The 16,614-nt window shown below is 43.1% G+C and overlaps 1 non-coding gene across 1 annotated transcript; it reads right to left on the bottom strand.

Annotated features, from left to right (window-relative positions):
* Positions 1-739: 739 nt before the first annotated feature.
* On the bottom strand, positions 740-812 carry TRNAY-GUA (transfer RNA tyrosine (anticodon GUA)). Its single transcript has one exon. It is a non-coding gene; the product is annotated as a tRNA-Tyr (tRNA).
* Positions 813-16,614: the final 15,802 nt, after the last annotated feature.

Raw genomic sequence — 16,614 nt, 5'->3', positions numbered from 1 at the left:
TCCTGAAATAACCTCTACTGGAACATCTGCATACCCCAAATCACTTTTCTACCAGATGATGCCCTTCTGCTACTTCTGGTGTAGCAAATAAATTAAAACCAGGGTCGGCCTGGTACCTCACCATGTACCACCAACCGAAGGCCAGTGATATAAGTACACTATAGACTTTTATAATACTCGGGGATAATCTTCTTATTTTAGGATTCTGAAGCGTACGGCATCCAAGTGTGAGCTGGTTCAGCGATGCTGACCGCCACACTGGAAGCCCGTCTGTCACCCATGGCCCAATCGTGAAACATGCAACGCTTGCTAATGTGGATTACTCAGAGCACATTCTAAGCAGTGGAAATGTGGCACTGCATGATGTAAGCACCGGTAGGAACTAATTCCCAAAACCCCCTAGAACTACTGCGATGGGGCGCAAGGTTCCTCCTCAGTACCGGTCGTACTGTCCCCAATACTAGAGACACCTCACAGGCCATGGCAACGAACCTAGAACACACACCTCCACCGGGTGCCGATTGAAGGCCGCGCCCGGGCAGCATAACTGCTGCCAAGAACACAATACCTCGTACAAAAGACCAACGCAGTCCACTCCACACCTTGCGCAAAAGGTGCACCATAACTGATACACTGGCCTCGAGTGGGGCCATAATTCCTACAACTAACGAGCGCAGAAAGGTTACTGTTGAAAATATTTATCTGTTGTGAAATATACAAGGACTGAAGAAAAGTCCTCTGCCGAAACCCGGGGTCGAACCAGGGACCTTTAGATCTACAGTCTAAGGCTCTCCCAACTGAGCTAATTCGGCCGCTTATCTAATCTCTCATGGGACGAGGTCGCGGACGAGCCAACGCTGTGAAAACTATATGGCTTGAACGGGAAATCGAGAGACAAAATCGTCCGAACAATTGAACATGCACGGGAAACAAGCACGACCCTAAATGCAAGTCCAATAATATCCCAGTGCTATGAATGAACATGCAGGGGTAAAACCATTGAATGGCAAAGCAAAAACCCCGGCGTTCCATTAATATTAAATCAAAGGAAAACTGCTAAAACAATCCATTTTAAATGATCCATTGACACGGGAACACTCTGCAGGACAGATGTGGCAGTCTGGAGGGGTGGAGGGGACCCTCTGAAAGGCTGGGGCCTAGGGCCTCAGCCCACGCACTATGCCGCCTCTGCAGCCAGCCCCACCAGAGGTTCTGGATGAGACGCCGGGGTCAGGCAGCACAGGGTCTGCTGCTGCTTTACCAGAAATGAGCTGGGACCAGGACAGTGCTGTGAGAAAATGCACCTTCCAGGGCAGCCGAGCCGGAAGCCAGCGGGGTGGCCATCAATCTGAGGCTATACACCCGGCAGATGGATGCGCTCGGATGCCTGCCCCCGACCACCTGGGGGAGCCATTGTGGGGGAACAATGGAGGGTTTGCCAGGGCCCCTGTGCCTCCCTATTGTGTTCACTGCTTCTTGGGTATCGGGCACTTGTTCTACCTACCCTCGTGCCCATAACTCTTACACAGTTTATTTGAGAACCTCTCCGTCAAGCCAGCGACTCTGAGGGAGGGGCGCACAACACACATGCTTACGCAAGCGGACGGAAAATAGGCGTTGTATACCAATAGACAGCTTATGTAGCTCACGGTGCACTCCTGCCTTAAAAAGGCTGAAGGCAGCAATGTGATTACCCCGGGTAGTGGCCCACACCCTGAGAAAAAATGCTGAGGGGTTGCCTAACATGCTACAGTGACAAACGCTCAACCCACGGAGCTATCCTGGAGTTGGGTGAGGCACGATTACTGTAGACGGCTGTAGGTTCTATGGTGAAAGTGTGATATCAGCTCTCTCGAAAAACTGCAGTGATTCCCTACCCCGTGTACGTAGAGAACGCGGTTCCTCAATTAGAGTGGCACCTTTACTGTAAGTGTTGTCCACATGCTGCGCGGTATGGGCACGGCGTGTCAGGCGGGAACAAGGACGACACAAAACAAGGCGGTGTGGCACGGAAGTGCGAGATCGCGCGCCCCTCCCCCTGTTGCCACCAGGGCCCCAGCACTATCCTGGATGCCCGAACCACCAACTTGCCAAGCCCCAAGCCCCCAGTGGTGACGGCCCCGGAGCGGCCAAGCGCCTCAATGTAAGTCCCCCACCATGCGCATCAGAACCCTAGATGCAAGGAGAGGAGGAAGCTATCCTGCCACGAATGGTTAGGGGGAGGCATACTTTTTCGGTATGCCAGTAGCTTTGTCCGAGCGTCGAACACAGATCCCCCAGCTGCGGGGCCGAGCGCTACCGAACAACCTAGCACGCAAAAGCGACGACATCGCACCGTGCGCACCTAAAGAGGGGCGGAGGGCCATGCCACGAGCAGAGTGGGGATGCCCTAACAATGCACAAGTCAGGCCTAACCATTCCTGCATTCACCGTGAGGTGAGCCCCAGCCCCCAGGAGAGGTCACAAGTGCCGTATTGGACGCCTCTACCCGCTCTTCAACCCACACAACTTGAGGCCAGTTGACCTCTAGCAAATACCCCTCTACCTCGCAGTACAAACTGCCGCCGCCGAGCACCTCTGTACACGGCTGCAAGGCGGGGGTGGGGGGGTGTAGCATAACCGCCACGAGACCTCCGCTAGTGATGGCAGTACGGGGGTGGGGGTGAACGGTTGGAGAAAGCGCCAGTGGCCAGGCTTCTAGTGGCCAAAGCGACTACACGGTGTGCCTACTCAAGACTCGAACCCGGGTCCTCCAGACTTAAAGCGTCCGTCCTACTAGATGCACCATACCCTATCTTCGATCGAAGGACCCCTGATTGGACCGCGATATGTAGGGGGGGAGCTGATCAGCAGTGGAAGCAATTCAAACACGCTAACGCGTGCTCATTAGTGCGCTCAAAGGCCTGAAGGGGACAAGCTCTGAAGGGCAGCCGCAAGACCAGCGCAAGGATGGATGGCCGGTAGAGCCAGCGCGGAGGAGCCCCCAGAATGCCCCACTCCAGCCGAGCCACCATGTGACCACGGCCCGACCAAATGCTGGATGTGCGCTCTGTGTCTTAAACGTTAACGGGGCAAAGCAGACAGGATATGGGTGGGGGAGTGGAGAGCCACCACGCTTACCTTGGTTGGAGCCCTCCCCGCAGCCCCGGCCCCCGACGCTCTTCCGCCACTCCGACCGCTGATATCGCCGGACCCCTGCCCCCTCAGCGGCCCGCAGCTAAGCAGGCCGCCAAGCCCTGCTCGACCTCCCGAGCAGAGGGAGTAAACAGAGGGGGTGGAGGGGAAAAGGCCCGATGATCCTCACTCCCCGCATGGTAGAGGATGTGATCGGAAAATGTGTGTCCCCCCACGAGGACACTTCGACGCGTCCGGTGCGGCAAAGAGGCAGAGAAAATGGCGAGGGGGGCTTAAGTACCCCTCGCCCTGCCTGCCGCACCGGACGTGACCACCCAGCTCCTCCTAGCTCCCCTCGGGCTCCGCCTGCCCGGGGGAGGAGAGAGGCTAGAGAGGTATGGGGGGAAGCCCTCAGTGTCTAAGGGGCCGCCCTCCTGATGGCCACTGCGTGGCCTTGGGCAGCCGCAGACCTACAACAGGAACTTTGATATCAATAATAAATCCTTATAATGATGAATGGTTACTTCAGTTAATAAATGTTGCAGAAACTGAAGAAAGTTAAATATTTTACAATCAAAACGTCGTTAAATATCGAGGAAAATTGAAGTTATAATAGTAATTGTTAATGCATCAATAAATCCTTCCTATTTTGAAAATAAGAACTCACCGTTTTACCATAGATGAGCGTTGAAACTGTTATTTTGCTGAAAACTGCCGGTTTGCCACAAAATATAACACTGCCAGTACATTAGCTGTTATTCATTGCGCGTTTCCCCTGTAATTATCCTTGCACATATAAATGACTATGGTTGCACGCATACGTTATCGCAACGTGTGTAACAACGTGCGTGATGACGTAGGAAATGACGAGGGTGGTGGTCTCGAGGAGATGAAGAGCGTCGCGAGCAATTAACAGCAATCCTTTAAATAAACATCAATAAAATGCCAAATTTGATTCAAAGACCAGAGCCGCAACGAAGAAGTACAATCCGCTGAAAAAACAGTGTCCGAAATCCACGGAACAACAATGAAGAGATCACGTTGACTTGAAAACTCCGAAAATAAAGCAAAATGATGAAATATAATATTCGCTCGTCACCAGTGTGGAGAAAGTAATGCGGAATGAAAATAATCCAAAACCGATGAAAAAGAAAACACCACTTATTAAGGTAGGTGTTGCAGGTCAGGAAGCCAGTTACAGAATGAATCTCCGAACGTAATCTACACCCCAACCCGACTCACCATATGTGGTATATGTCTTTCATCTCTATTGTAGTTCTCTTCATTTAGCCTTGTAGTTCTCTCATCTCTGTTAGATTGTTAGCTATGTAATTTGGAATTCTTTCATTGTAATCTAGTGATCCAGGTTCTACTTCAGTGAAGCGGTTGGAGCTGAACTGAAGAGATGCCTGGACTCTAGCACCAGTGGGTCTTAACTATACCTTTAAGAATAAATTACTTTTAATCTTATTCTGCCTCCTCCCGCTCTTTACAATGGCGACGAGGATGGGATTTCTGTTAATTTCAGTTATTTGCACACTTTTTCTACAAGACCAAGTCTCTCTTATCTTCTTTGAATTTTATTTTTTTGTGTTTGACATGGCTTCTTCTCAAATTTGCAATCAACCTTCCATTTTCCTGCAAATTCCTGGAAAACCTAAGTTGTCTTGGAAAAAATGGTTTGAGTCCTTCGAAAACTATATTGTCGCAATTGATGGTTCTAAGTTCTCGCCAGAAAGGAAAAAAGCTATCCTCTTCAGTTACTTAGGAACAGCTGCAATTGAAATTTTTAAAAATCTTGAACCTATTACAGCACCAGCAGGTGAAGGAGATGTTGTTTGGGATGTATTCATGGAAGCTGTTGCCAGACTAGGAAAGCAGTTTGAGGATGAACCCAATGTTTTGATCGAGAGACATGCTTTTCACAAAAGAAAACAACTGTCTGATGAGTCTGTAGAAGATTACGTGGCGGCCTTAAGGGTATTAGCTGCCAATTGTCAGTTCGGAGCACTTGTTGATTTCTCTATCAGAGATCAATTTGTTTTTAATTGTTTTTCAAAGAAGGTACAAGAAAGACTTTTGGCGTGCCGCAACCCTACTCTAGGAGAGGTGATTGACCTAGCCAAAGGCATTGAAAGGTCTATAGAATCTTCCAAAATTATTGAAGCTGACTCTGTTAAAAGCGCAAGTGTCTCTTCTATTTGCTCAGTTCAAACTCGAAGCAAAAATCCTTTCAAGACTAACAGGGAGTCTGGTTTAAGCTGTTTTAGGTGTGGTTCTAAATCACACTTAGCGAACTTCTCTGATTGTCCTGCACTAAAAAGGAAATGTACCAAATGTGGTAAAAGTGGTCATTTTTCTTCATTCTGTAAAACTGTTAAGAGAAATGTAAACACTACGGTCAGTTATGTTTCTGATGTTGAAAATGATATGCACAATATGATCATCACCATTTATGATGATACTTTTGAGAACTATATTAACAGTGTCATTCTCCCATTCAAGGCTCCTTTGGGTACTGTTTCTGTTGGAAAGGTTGAGTTTGAAGCCATGGCCGATTCTGGTTCGCCAGTAACCATTTTGTCTGACGTATTTTTCAAGGAAAATTGGAGTGGTGTCAAGCTCAACATTTCTGACATAAATCCTAAGGCGTTTGGTAATTTTAAAATTAAAATGTTGGGTTTCTTTCAGGATTTTCTAAAATTTGAGACCCGCCAAATTTTTACTAAAATTTACGTGGCTATTGATGGCAAGAATATTGTGGGTTGGTTTGATCTTGGCAAGCTTGGCATCAACTTATGCCCAGGTTCTGATCATCCAATTCAGTTAAGAGATATGCCTATCAGTAATATTATTTTAGAGGATGATTCCCTGTCTTCTATTCTTCATAAGCATGAGAAAGTGTTTGAGGATGTTGTTGGACAGGTAAAAGGATTTTCTCACAAGATCAAACTCAAAAAAGATGCTTTGCCTGTCCAACATAAGGTTCGCATGGTACCTCTGGGAGTGAGGGACAAGCTTAAAGCACATTTAGACGACCTGTGTTCTCAGGGTATTATAGAACCTACGGACAGTTCTGAGTGGGTTTCTGCTATAGTGATCGCTCTTAAAAAAAATAATGATATCAGGCTATGTGTTGACCTTCGCTCTTTAAATAAAAATATTGTTATTGAAACCTACCCCTTGCCTAGGATACAGGAAATGTTGGCGGCTGTAAATGGAGCAAAGTTTTTCTCCATTATTGATCTTAAATCCGCCTATCATCAGGTGACTTTAGTAGAGGAGTCAAAGGATTTGACAGCCTTTATCACTCCTTTTGGCCTATATAGATTTCTTAGAATGCCTTTTGGCTTAGCGTCAGCTGCCTGCGTTTTTCAAAAGTTGATTGAGAGTCTGTTTCATGGTCTCAAAGGTGTACAATCATTTCAGGATGATATACTAATTTTTGCTAAGACCATTTCTGATCATAATATTATCCTGGAAAAGGTTTTAAGCACATTAAACAACAAAGGTATGACAGTGAGTAAAGACAAATGTAAATTTTTGGTCAGTGAAATTAATTATTTAGGCCACAAAATAACCCCTGAAGGCATTTATCCAAAAAAAGACATCATTTCCAGTTTAGAAAATTGTAGTAAACCTAAAGACAAGGATACTTTGCGCTCATTCCTTGGTTTGAGCGAATATTATGCCAAATTTGTAAAGGGGTATGCCTTGGTTGTGGAGCCACTTAGACTTTTACTTAAGAAAGGTGCTAAATTTTTGTGGACATACATTCACGATTCTGCTTTTGTGAAGGTTGTTAATCTCATTGCTAAGGCACCCGGTTTAAACACTTTTGACCCTGAAGGTGATTCTTTTGTGACTGTTGATGCCAGCACTGTTGGTTTGGGTGCGGTGTTCACTCAGATTGTTGAAGGAAAAGAACGTGTCATTTCTTTCATATCCAGGGGTATTAGGGGTGCTGAAGCTCACTACAGCACAATTGAGAAAGAGGCCCTAGCCTGTGTGTGGGCTGTTGAAAAGTTCAAGAACTTCTTGTGGGGGAGGCCTTTTACTTTGGTAACTGATCACAAGCCGCTTGTCTACATGATGGACGGCGTCAGAAGTGGTAATGCTTCCTCAAGGTTAGTTAGATTAATTGCGAGGTTACAGGAATTCAATTTCGCCATTCAGCACATTTCTGGTGGAAAAAACGTTACTGCAGATTGTTTATCTAGATTACCTCCTGTTGATGATTCCAGTGATGAAGTTCTTGATCTGCACGAATGTGTTGTAGCTTCTGTTGACGCTTTAGAATTCTGTTGTTTTGGTATTGAGGAGAAGGATTGGAGTCATCATTTTTCTAATGATGCTGTTTTGCAGAAGGTTAAATCTTTTGTCGCTAATGGTTGGCCTTCTGTTAAGAATTTAGAGTTACCTCTCAGGAGTTTTGCTCAGGTCTCCGAGGAATTGTCTATTCAAAACGATTTTTTGCTGAGACAAGATTTATTCATCCCTCCTGCTGGTCTCAGGGATAGAATTATTCAGTTAGCACATTCTGGGCATCCGGGTGTGTCTGCTACCAAGAAGCTGTTGAAGTGCCATTACTGGTGGCCTGGTTTAGATGCTTCAGTGGAAAGATTCATTGATAACTGTTCCATTTGCATCAGTTCTGATAAGCACTGGAAAGTTGCTTCTGAACCGTTGTCTTTAGATAGTGGTCCCACAGGTCCTTGGCAAAGACTTTCCATTGATTTTTCTGGACCTTTTGACTGTCTGGGTAGAGAGATGAGGTTTCTCATTGTGTTAATTGATGATTTCTCCAAATGGATTTATTTTTCTTTTGTAGAACACCCTACCACTGATGAAGTTGTATGTTTTTTGGACAACATTTTTAGGGTTGAGGGAGCACCTGTTTCTTTGATGTCGGACAATGGTGTCCAATTTGTTTCCAGTAAGATGCAAGTTTTTTTGAATAAGTTTGGTGTTACTGCTATCAGAGCTCCTCTTTACAGTCCTCGCTCAAATGGTCAGGTGGAGAGGGCTAACAGATTTTTTAAGGAAGGCGTTCAGGCCGCTTTAGAAAGCAATCTTGATGTTTTGGAATTTCTAAAGGAGAAAATTTGGAGTTACCATTTGACTCCCAATTCTTGCACTGGTATATCTCCTTACTTTTTAATGAGAGGCAGAGATCCTAGATGCATGTTCATGCCTTTAATTGGCAGTGCTAAGTCTAATAAGATCAGTTTGGAGGATTCAATCATTAGGGCTAGGAACAATATTTGTTCTGCTCGTTTGTCTGGTAAGGCCTATCATGATTTGTCTCATCATTCTAAAAACAAAAATGTTTCTATTGGCGATTGGGTAAGAATTATTAAACCATCTTTTACTCCCAAGGGTTCGTCTAAGTTCTCTGAACCTTTTCAAGTAGAGGATGTCACCAATTCTACTGTCTTGCTTAAGGACAAGGGTTGGTGGAGCAAGAGTTCTGTGATAATTCTTAAACCTGGTCAAGAACGTTTCTTTTCCAAAAAGGGAGATGGTGCCTTGTTTAATGATATTGCTCTTTCCAATGACAATAACAATGTTTGCTCTGCTCCTGGATCTGTCCATTCCACTGACAATGCTGAGAAATCACCAGACCCTGCATCTGCCCATTCCTGTGACTATGCTGAGAAATCCCCTGTTCCTGTTCTTGACAGTGCTTGTTTGCCTCTCTTTGATTCTGAGCACACTGATCTTGGAAATGATATTTCTTTGAATTCCTCTGTTCTGGATGCTCCTATTCCATCTAGAAGAAGTGTTAAATTGCCTAAGAAATTTTGTGATTATGTATAAGATTGATTTTGTTTTCTTTATTTTGTTTGTTTTATTTTGTTAAGAAAGGAACATGTGGTATATGTCTTTCATCTCTATTGTAGTTCTCTTCATTTAGCCTTGTAGTTCTCTCATCTCTGTTAGATTGTTAGCTATGTAATTTGGAATTCTTTCATTGTAATCTAGTGATCCAGGTTCTACTTCAGTGAAGCGGTTGGAGCTGAACTGAAGAGATGCCTGGACTCTAGCACCAGTGGGTCTTAATTCATGCGCTGAAAAGTCTCCCATGTTCTTTTGCGTTCTGAGCTCTGTGACGCTGCATGCAGTCACGTCTTCGCGTATTGGAACGCGTGAGCTCATTGGAACGCATCGCTTTGGACGCAACGTACGGCCATTTTGACAGCATTTTCAAGTTGTCATGGAAACTGTTTAAGCGCATATTTGTTCGAGTTTAAAGCGCTCTTCGAGCTAATTTATCAGCGAACACAGTGATTCGCTCACTTTCTAAAATTACTTTTCAAACACATACTTTACTTTAAGCGCATATTTGTTCGAATTTAAAGCGCTCTTCAAGCTAATTGCTCAGCGAACACAGTGATTCGCTCACTTTCTAAAATTACTTTTCAAACACATCCTTTATTCTACGTTACTGCGCTTTCTTGAACTATTATTAATTTGTTTGTTTTAAGCACTGCGTTTTCATCAGTGATTTGCACACTCTTATTTTTAATGCAAGTTACCTATTCAGTGGTTTGCACACTTATTCTACTAGTGCAAGTTTCTATTAATTTCAGTGATTTGCACACTTTTATTTTATGTGCAAATTTTATTCTCCTCCAGTGATTTGCACACTTATTCTACAAGTGCAAGTTTCTGTTAATTTCAGTGATTTGCACACTTTTTCTACAAGACCAAGTCTCTCTTATCTTCTTTGAATTTTATTTTTTTGTGTTTGACATGGCTTCTTCTCAAATTTGCAATCAACCTTCCATTTTCCTGCAAATTCCTGGAAAACCTAAGTTGTCTTGGAAAAAATGGTTTGAGTCCTTCGAAAACTATATTGTCGCAATTGATGGTTCTAAGTTCTCGCCAGAAAGGAAAAAAGCTATCCTCTTCAGTTACTTAGGAACAGCTGCAATTGAAATTTTTAAAAATCTTGAACCTATTACAGCACCAGCAGGTGAAGGAGATGTTGTTTGGGATGTATTCATGGAAGCTGTTGCCAGACTAGGAAAGCAGTTTGAGGATGAACCCAATGTTTTGATCGAGAGACATGCTTTTCACAAAAGAAAACAACTGTCTGATGAGTCTGTAGAAGATTACGTGGCGGCCTTGAGGGTATTAGCTGCCAATTGTCAGTTCGGAGCACTTGTTGATTTCTCTATCAGAGATCAATTTGTTTTTAATTGTTTTTCAAAGAAGGTACAAGAAAGACTTTTGGCGTGCCGCAACCCGACTCTAGGAGAGGTGATTGACCTAGCCAAAGGCATTGAAAGGTCTATAGAATCTTCCAAAATTATTGAAGCTGACTCTGTTAAAAGCGCAAGTGTCTCTTCTATTTGCTCAGTTCAAACTCGAAGCAAAAATCCTTTCAAGACTAACAGGGAGTCTGGTTTAAGCTGTTTTAGGTGTGGTTCTAAATCACACTTAGCGAACTTCTCTGATTGTCCTGCACTAAAAAGGAAATGTACCAAATGTGGTAAAAGTGGTCATTTTTCTTCATTCTGTAAAATTGTTAAGAGAAATGTAAACACTACGGTCAGTTATGTTTCTGATGTTGAAAATGATATGCACAATATGATCATCACCATTTATGATGATACTTTTGAGAACTATATTAACAGTGTCATTCTCCCATTCAAGGCTCCTTTGGGTACTGTTTCTGTTGGAAAGGTTGAGTTTGAAGCCATGGCCGATTCTGTTTCGCCAGTAACCATTTTGTCTGACGTATTTTTCAAGGAAAATTGGAGTGGTGTCAAGCTCAACCTTTCTGACATAAATCCTAAGGCGTTTGGTAATTTTAAAATTAAAATGTTGGGTTTCTTTCAGGATTTTCTAAAATTTGAGACCCGCCAAATTTTTACTAAAATTTACGTGGCTATTGATGGCAAGAATATTGTGGGTTGGTTTGATCTTGGCAAGCTTGGCATCAACTTATGCCCAGGTTCTGATCATCCAATTCAGTTAAGAGATATGCCTATCAGTAATATTATTTTAGAGGATGATTCCCTGTCTTCTATTCTTCATAAGCATGAGAAAGTGTTTGAGGATGTTGTTGGACAGGTAAAAGGATTTTCTCACAAGATCAAACTCAAAAAAGATGCTTTGCCTGTCCAACATAAGGTTCGCATGGTACCTCTGGGAGTGAGGGACAAGCTTAAAGCACATTTAGACGACCTGTGTTCTCAGGGTATTATAGAACCTACGGACAGTTCTGAGTGGGTTTCTGCTATAGTGATCGCTCTTAAAAAAAATAATGATATCAGGCTATGTGTTGACCTTCGCTCTTTAAATAAAAATATTGTTATTGAAACCTACCCCTTGCCTAGGATACAGGAAATGTTGGCGGCTGTAAATGGAGCAAAGTTTTTCTCCATTATTGATCTTAAATCCGCCTATCATCAGGTGACTTTAGTAGAGGAGTCAAAGGATTTGACAGCCTTTATCACTCCTTTTGGCCTATATAGATTTCTTAGAATGCCTTTTGGCTTAGCGTCAGCTGCCTGCGTTTTTCAAAAGTTGATTGAGAGTCTGTTTCATGGTCTCAAAGGTGTACAATCATTTCAGGATGATATACTAATTTTTGCTAAGACCATTTCTGATCATAATATTATCCTGGAAAAGGTTTTAAGCACATTAAACAACAAAGGTATGACAGTGAGTAAAGACAAATGTAAATTTTTGGTCAGTGAAATTAATTATTTAGGCCACAAAATAACCCCTGAAGGCATTTTTCCAAAAAAAGACATCATTTCCAGTTTAGAAAATTGTAGTAAACCTAAAGACAAGGATACTTTGCGCTCATTCCTTGGTTTGAGCGAATATTATGCCAAATTTGTAAAGGGGTATGCCTTGGTTGTGGAGCCACTTAGACTTTTACTTAAGAAAGGTGCTAAATTTTTGTGGACAATCACGATTCTGCTTTTGTGAAGGTTGTTAATCTCATTGCTAAGGCACCCGGTTTAAACACTTTTGACCCTGAAGGTGATTCTTTTGTGACTGTTGATGCCAGCACTGTTGGTTTGGGTGCGGTGTTCACTCAGATTGTTGAAGGAAAAGAACGTGTCATTTCTTTCATATCCAGGGGTATTAGGGGTGCTGAAGCTCACTACAGCACAATTGAGAAAGAGGCCCTAGCCTGTGTGTGGGCTGTTGAAAAGTTCAAGAACTTCTTGTGGGGGAGGCCTTTTACTTTGGTAACTGATCACAAGCCGGTTGTCTACATGATGGACGGCGTCAGAAGTGGTAATGCTTCCTCAAGGTTAGTTAGATTAATTGCGAGGTTACAGGAATTCAATTTCGCCATTCAGCACATTTCTGGTGGAAAAAACGTTACTGCAGATTGTTTATCCAGATTACCTCCTGTTGATGATTCCAGTGATGAAGTTCTTGATCTGCACGAATGTGTTGTAGCTTCTGTTGACGCTTTAGAATTCTGTTGTTTTGGTATTGAGGAGAAGGATTGGAGTCATCATTTTTCTAATGATGCTGTTTTGCAGAAGGTTAAATCTTTTGTCGCTAATGGTTGGCCTTCTGTTAAGAATTTAGAGTTACCTCTCAGGAGTTTTGCTCAGGTCTCCGAGGAATTGTCTATTCAAAACGATTTTTTGCTGAGACAAGATTTATTCATCCCTCCTGCTGGTCTCAGGGATAGAATTATTCAGTTAGCACATTCTGGGCATCCGGGTGTGTCTGCTACCAAGAAGCTGTTGAAGTGCCGTTACTGGTGGCCTGGTTTAGATGCTTCAGTGGAAAGATTCATTGATAACTGTTCCATTTGCATCAATTCTGATAAGCACTGGAAAGTTGCTTCTGAACCGTTGTCTTTAGATAGTGGTCCCACAGGTCCTTGGCAAAGACTTTCCATTGATTTTTCTGGACCTTTTGACTGTCTGGGTAGAGAGATGAGGTTTCTCATTGTGTTAATTGATGATTTCTCCAAATGGATTTATTTTTCTTTTGTAGAACACCCTACCACTGATGAAGTTGTATGTTTTTTGGACAACATTTTTAGGGTTGAGGGAGCACCTGTTTCTTTGATGTCGGACAATGGTGTCCAATTTGTTTCCAGTAAGATGCAAGTTTTTTTGAATAAGTTTGGTGTTACTGCTATCAGAGCTCCTCTTTACAGTCCTCGCTCAAATGGTCAGGTGGAGAGGGCTAACAGATTTTTTAAGGAAGGCGTTCAGGCCGCTTTAGAAAGCAATCTTGATGTTTTGGAATTTCTAAAGGAGAAAATTTGGAGTTACCATTTGACTCCCAATTCTTGCACTGGTATATCTCCTTACTTTTTAATGAGAGGCAGAGATCCTAGATGCATGTTCATGCCTTTAATTGGCAGTGCTAAGTCTAATAAGATCAGTTTGGAGGATTCAATCATTAGGGCTAGGAACAATATTTGTTCTGCTCGTTTGTCTGGTAAGGCCTATCATGATTTGTCTCATCATTCTAAAAACAAAAATGTTTCTATTGGCGATTGGGTAAGAATTATTAAACCATCTTTTACTCCCAAGGGTTCGTCTAAGTTCTCTGAACCTTTTCAAGTAGAGGATGTCACCAATTCTACTGTCTTGCTTAAGGACAAGGGTTGGTGGAGCAAGAGTTCTGTGATAATTCTTAAACCTGGTCAAGAACGTTTCTTTTCCAAAAAGGGAGATGGTGCCTTGTTTAATGATATTGCTCTTTCCAATGACAATAACAATGTTTGCTCTGCTCCTGGATCTGTCCATTCCACTGACAATGCTGAGAAATCACCAGACCCTGCATCTGCCCATTCCTGTGACTATGCTGAGAAATCCCCTGTTCCTGTTCTTGACAATGCTTGTTTGCCTCTCTTTGATTCTGAGCACACTGATCTTGGAAATGATATTTCTTTGAATTCCTCTGTTCTGGATGCTCCTATTCCATCTAGAAGAAGTGTTAAATTGCCTAAGAAATTTTGTGATTATGTATTAGATTGATTTTGTTTTCTTTATTTTGTTTGTTTTATTTTGTTAAGAAAGGAAAATGTGGTATATGTCTTTCATCTCTATTGTAGTTCTCTTCATTTAGCCTTGTAGTTCTCTCATCTCTGTTAGATTGTTAGCTATGTAATTTGGAATTCTTTCATTGTAATCTAGTGATCCAGGTTCTACTTCAGTGAAGCGGTTGGAGCTGAACTGAAGAGATGCCTGGACTCTAGCACCAGTGGGTCTTAACTATACCTTTAAGAATAAATTACTTTTAATCTTATTCTGCCTCCTCCCGCTCTTTACACCATATTCTAACAATAACATTCTTAACCCCGAAGCAAAACGAGTTTGAATAGAAACATGAGCGTGATAGCCATCACGCACATGCCCTCGAGAACAGAGGAATTATAAAAGGTGCCCGCGAGCACATAACACATTTGATGTTTTTCCCTCAAAACTAAAATATTCACAAATGTGAAGCTGTTAGCTAGGGACGTGGCCGAGCATGCAGCAAGATGGCTGCACACCTGTAGTTGTTGCGAGTCAGCATCCTATCACCTGGAGTGCCATTCGCGTCACTGTGCGTTAAGTGACTTCATAAGCGCTAGGTGCCCCCCTCCCCATAGTCTGGTTCATCAGCATGCTTTAGAAAATTATAATGTCATGTTTTAGTAATTATCACCTTGGTGGCAGTGGTAGGTCGTTGATATGGTTCATGTACACGTCACTCGCTTCTTTAACAAGGCTTTGGCAAGTTTATTGGCAAGAAACTCATATTGAACCGTCTTGCTTCCTTCTACACGCAATTATGCAAACTGTTACCCATACGCAGCACATTCAAACTGCGAAACAACACCCATCTGCATCAATGGCCTACACGTGCCCTTGAAACTTGTTCTACAAGCAGGTAGAAAAGTCGCTCCCACAGTGCAATCAGCACTTAGCCTCATTCATAGACTGGACCCTCGCCTGCTCGGCTTCCCTCCCTCCAGTGGCTCGGCCTTTCCTGACCCGTTTCAGACCTAATGGCTCCGTCACTTCCAATGCATCCGGCACCAAAAAAAAAGTACCAGAGAAGTCGGACTAGTATTTCTGTGCAACAGGTTTTAAACTCTGTGGAGTCTCAGAATATTAACAACAGTTCCTGCAACCAAGGCAACGGTGTGCTTTAATTCCTTCGGCCAGATTAAGCTGCCACTTGCATTTACCAAGCGCACAGCAGGAACTCATATTCGGTGCTGTGTAGGTGGAACGAACAGTGAGTTCTGCCTGTTGAGACACAGTATTGCAAGCTGCTGTTTAGAACTAAATGTGGATTCTACTTGTATGGTGGTATTTGTATTTGGTACAGGAGAACGAACAATGGACTCTGCTCATTTTTATGTTGATTTATGCTGCAATCGCACCCAAGACTTGATTTACGCTTTGTTGGGAAAAAATCCTTTAAGTAGCTAAAATCATATTAATCTAGCCTTCTTTACATACTACAAACGCTTATACACTGCTCTTACTACTTCCTCACCTGATGACATTAAGGTCTTTCTTCATGGCCTACCCTTTCCCCAGCTGTCAGCTGATGCTCAAGCTGAGTTGGAACGCCCTATAACTCCCATTGAAATTAAGAAGGCCATTAAAGTCCTTCCTAGAAATAAGACCCCGGGCCTTGATGGCCTACCTGTTGAATTTAATGCTTTTTATACCGAAAACTTGGTCCCACACCTTGTAACTCTTTACAACACAGCATTGGATAAATCTGCCTTACCCCTAATGACCATGCAAGCATTGGTGACCTCTCTCCCTAAGCCCAACCGAGACCCCCGTGACATTTCTGGCTATTGTCCTCTTTCTCTACTGTCCACTGAATATAAAATATTTAGTACATTATTGGCCAATCGACTATTACCTTATCTTTCCAAAAATAATTCACAAAGATCAATGCAGCTTTTTTCCGGTCCGCATTACATCGCTCAATATACGGCGCCTTCAAAATATTTTAGAGACAGCGACGGTCACCTCCCAATGGGGGGATGTATTTCCCTCGATATGCAACAGGTATTTGTTACCCTCTCATGGCAGTATATGTGGGCCACTCTGGAACGGTTTGGTGTTCCTGAGGGTTACTTACAATGGGTGCATCTACTGTACAATGCCCCAACAGCACATGCCCGTACTGGCGCACATATTTCTGCAGCATATTCAATAACCAGAGGCACCTGTCAGGGATGCCCCCTGTCAACTTTACTATTTGTGTTGCCCCTGGAACCTCTTCTTCTCAAGCTTCGAAAGGAGGAGATGGATCTTGGAATTCTACTTAACAAAACACCACATATAGTATCGGCCTAACCGATGACCTGATTCTTTTTCTTAAAGACCTCCATCGTAATTTGGCACCCATCCCATCCATTTTTAAACAATTTGCATTAATCTCTGGCCAGGCGATTAATGCTAACAAATATTATGCTTTTTTATGCGATACTAGGGGAGCCCGGGTCCTGTCTTATTTGAGACTTAATGTTACAGACGGTACCTG

Source organism: Lissotriton vulgaris, chromosome 1_2, assembly GCF_964263255.1.
Source record: "Lissotriton vulgaris chromosome 1_2, aLisVul1.2, whole genome shotgun sequence".
NCBI lineage: Eukaryota > Metazoa > Chordata > Amphibia > Caudata > Salamandridae > Lissotriton > Lissotriton vulgaris.
Note: the sequence above shows the minus strand (reverse complement) of the source record. Positions and strands in the feature narration are given on the sequence as shown.